At 47.1% G+C, this 3947-nt stretch overlaps 1 pseudogene; it reads right to left on the reverse strand.

Moving 5' to 3' along the window:
• Nucleotides 1–635: 635 nt before the first annotated feature.
• Nucleotides 636–1546, reverse strand: LOC102853967 (annotated as a pseudogene).
• Nucleotides 1547–3947: the final 2401 nt, after the last annotated feature.

Raw genomic sequence — 3947 nt, forward strand, 5'->3', positions numbered from 1 at the left:
TCTTACACAAGGCATACACAAGGCAATGTTGCTGGGGCTTACAGCTCACACATGACAGTAGAAAAACCAATCTGTCATCTCTAAGGTTGAGAATTGCGTACAAAAACCTTACATAAATTAGAAGGATGAATACAATTTACAGGTTTCAATGCAAGTAACACCCACTGCGATCCAACCCTAAGGCTCAGATTTTTCCAACCCTGTGAGGCAAGGCCAGCAGTCAAGGCCACCGCTGCCAACTGCAGCCTGGGAGGGGGGGGTGGTACTGGAGCCGTCAGGTCTGCCATAAATACTCTGCAGACCACGAGGTTGGGGAGGTGGATCCTCGCCCAGCCAACAGCCTTTTCCATGCCGTGTCATCCTGCACTGTGGCCACAAACGGCTGAGTCACATGAGCTAAGGGTTGAAATCAAAGATAAGTACAGGGTATTAAACATAGACCTAGACCAGGGAACAGGCAATGTGATACAAGGTCAGATCAGCAACAAGGTCTAGCTCCAGTGCTGATTTCGAGATATAGACATCAAGGACAATTCTTTTCAAAGGTTTCTTCTAGTTTCAGAGGCTAGCATGAGGCGTGCGGGGTGGCCAAACTTGGAGGAGCTCATTGCAGGCGGGCATCTGCAGCAGGCCTTTTAGAAGCATTTGCGGTGGATGATGGAGGGGCCGGATCCATCGTACTCCTGTTTGCTTATCCACATCTGCTGGAAGGTGGACAGTGAGGCCAGGATGGAGCTGCAGAGCCACACTGGAGTACTTGCATTCGGGGGGGGGAGCGCCATGATCTTGATCTTGATGGTGCAGGGCACCAGCACCGTAATCTCCTTCTACATCCTGTTGGCGATGCCTGGGTACATGGTGCTCCCGCCTAACAGCGCGGTGTTGGAGAGGCCCTGCCTGATGTCCACATCACACTTCATGATAGAGTAGAAGGTGATTTCGTGGGTGCCACACAACTCCATACCCAGGAAAGACGGCTAGAAGAGCGCCTCTGAACACCGGTGATGACCTGGACATGATGATCATCGGGCAGCTCGTAGCTCTTTTCCAATGAGGATGAGGACACACTGGTGGCCATCTCCTGCTCAAAGTCCATCGCAAGGTAGCACAGCTTCTCCTGGATATCCAGCATGATTTTGCACTCAGACGTGGTGGTGAAGCTATAGCCTCGCTGGGTGAGGATCTTCTTGAGGTAGTCGGTAGCAGCCCGCCAGGTCCAGGCAGAGGATATTGTGCGGCAGCACATAGCCCTCGTAGATGGGCACTATGTGGGTGACACCATCCCTGGAGTCCATGATGATGCCAGTGGTGCAGCCCAGAGGTGTACAGTGACAGCACAGCCTGGCTGGCCACATACACTGTGGACGTGTTGATGGTCTCAAACATGATTTGGGTTGTCATTTCCCAGTTGGCCTTGGGGCAGGGGCACCTCAGTCAGCAGCACCAGGTGCTCCTTGGAGGCCACGTGCAGCTCATTGTATAAGGTGTGGTGCCAGATCTTCTCCATGTTGTCCAAGTTGGTGAAAATGCCGTGCTCGATCAGGTACTTAATAAGCATGGGAGGAAATTGCTCAAAACAACAGTCTTTATGTTTTCACTCCTTTTGTTGCTTTTTCCTTATTCTAGGTTTCCTTCCTTTACTATTTCTTTTCTGTTGGAATGATGTTGCAAAGTTGTTCTTTTAGAGTTGAGAAAATGGCTGTCATCAGAACTAATTCCTCTATCAGTAATGTGTTTCTTTCCAGCTGATTTTTAATTTTCTGAAGTTTTAATATGATGTACCCTGCTAAATCTGAGTTTATCCTTTTGGTGTTGGCTCATCTACTTTAATCTATAGATTTATATCTTGCCTAGTTTGACAATTTTACAGGCATTTATCTTTTAATAATTTTCCAGATCCTCCCCCTTCTTTCTCCATTCTTTGTGAGACTTCAAGAGTGTGACTCCCAAGGGTATATCTCAGCCATTTTTTCCCCTCTATTGTTTATGAGTAACTGTATCTCCATGTACCCTGTTTCTTTCCTCTCCCTTCTGCCCTTGAATAAATGCATATTCTTTTTTTAATTTTTGTGGTTTAAAATTTCTTTTAAAAACAACTATGAGATATCATCTCACCCCAGTCAAGAATAGCAAATTTAATAGAACAGCAAGCAACAAGTGCTGGCGAGGTTGTGGAGAAACTGGAACCCTTATTCACTGTTGGTGGGAGTGTAAAATGGTGCTTCCTCAAAAAGTTACAAATAGAGATACCATTTGACCCAGCAATTCCACTACTGGGAATATACCACAAAGAAACCATAACCACCATCCAAGCAGATAGATGCACGCCCATGTAGTGCCCATCAACAAATGAATGGATAGAGAAGCTGTGGTATATTTACACAATGGAATACTATGCTGCATTAAAAAACAAGGAACTCATGCAATCTTATTCAAAATGGGTGACCCTGGAGGACATTATGCTGAGTGAAGTATCTCAGTCACAAAAGGACAAATACTGCATGGTGCCACTTTTGTAAAACAGGACTGACCTCGGGGTTGGGGGGAGACTGAGAAAGATGGGAAACAGATGAAGGAGAAAACTGTTTAAAAGGGATATGTGATTAGGTATTTTTGTCATGACAGGAGTCCAGAGCAAAGGCTGCATAGTGGAGTGGACCTGGTAGGAGGGATTTTAAAACAATGAAAAAATTTTTCTTTTACTTTTCCAAGAGGGTAGTGTACTACAGGGTTGGAAGGGGAGAAAAGTGCAACAATGAATGAATGGAAATCGAAACACTCTATAAATTTTCATTGGAATTAATAATAATTTTTTTAAAAAGGAAAAACAAGGAACTCATTAAATATTATACAAAATTGGTGACCCTGGAGGACATTATGCAGACTGAAATATTTCAGTCACAATGCCACTGTTACAAAAGAGGACAGACATTGGGGGGATTAAGAAAAGAGGGGAGACACACCCCTGCAGCTCTGACCCCTGACCCCCACCTTCAGGTATCACATTGCTCCCCCCCGACCTGGCTCGTGACCACCACCCCGCCAGCTCTGAACTTTGGGACTGGCCAAGGTGCCGTGCGCAGATGCAGTGGACGGTGGGAGTGGACTTGAATCGGGGCATACCCCTGCAGTTCTGACGCACGACCCCCATCTTCAGGTATTGCATTGCTCCCCCCACCCGACCCGGCTCACGACCCCCTCCTCCCACCAGCTCTGAACTTTGGGACTGGCCAAGGTGCCATGCGCAGACGCAGTGGACGGTGGGAGTGGACTTGAATTGGGACACACCCCTGCAGCTCTGACAAACGACCCCCATCTTCAGGTATCACATTGTTCCCCCCCCCGACATGGCTCGCGACCCCTCCTCCCACCAGCTCTGAACTTTGGGACTAGCCAAGGTGCCGTGCACAGACGCAGTGGACGGTGGCAGTGGGCTTGAATCGGGACACACCCCTGCAGCTCTGACCCACGACCCCCATCTTCAGGTATCGCATTGCTCACCCCCCCGACACGGCTCGGGAACCCCCGCCAGCTCTGAACTTTGGGGCCCTCGGGCTAGGACTTAAAGAAAATGGGGGGAGGAACCAACAAAAACAAACACGAAACAAAAAACAACACAAAAGAACAAAAAAATATAGACCAAATTTATAGCATTTTTCAATATCACTTGAAAAAGTTGTCCAATATTGAAGATTTAGTTTCTTTAGACTACAAACTGCTGTTTGGCCCTAGCACATTGGTCCCATCAATCTAAGCAAAAGGAAGGGACTGGACATCTTTATAGAGAAGTAGTGACATCAAACCAAGAACCAACTAACACCTTCGTTTTCAACAACTCTTCCACTTTAATGTCTCGAAAGAAGCAGGGTACCTCACTCACCATGCAAGCCCAAAACAAGATATCTCCCCCCAAAAATGACACAGTAGCAATGGATTTCATGAAGCCA

The sequence above is a fragment of the Elephantulus edwardii genome, unplaced genomic scaffold (genome assembly GCF_000299155.1).
Source record: "Elephantulus edwardii isolate Elephantulus edwardi_28Jun2011 unplaced genomic scaffold, EleEdw1.0 scaffold00266, whole genome shotgun sequence".
In the NCBI taxonomy this organism is placed as follows: Eukaryota; Metazoa; Chordata; class Mammalia; order Macroscelidea; family Macroscelididae; genus Elephantulus; species Elephantulus edwardii.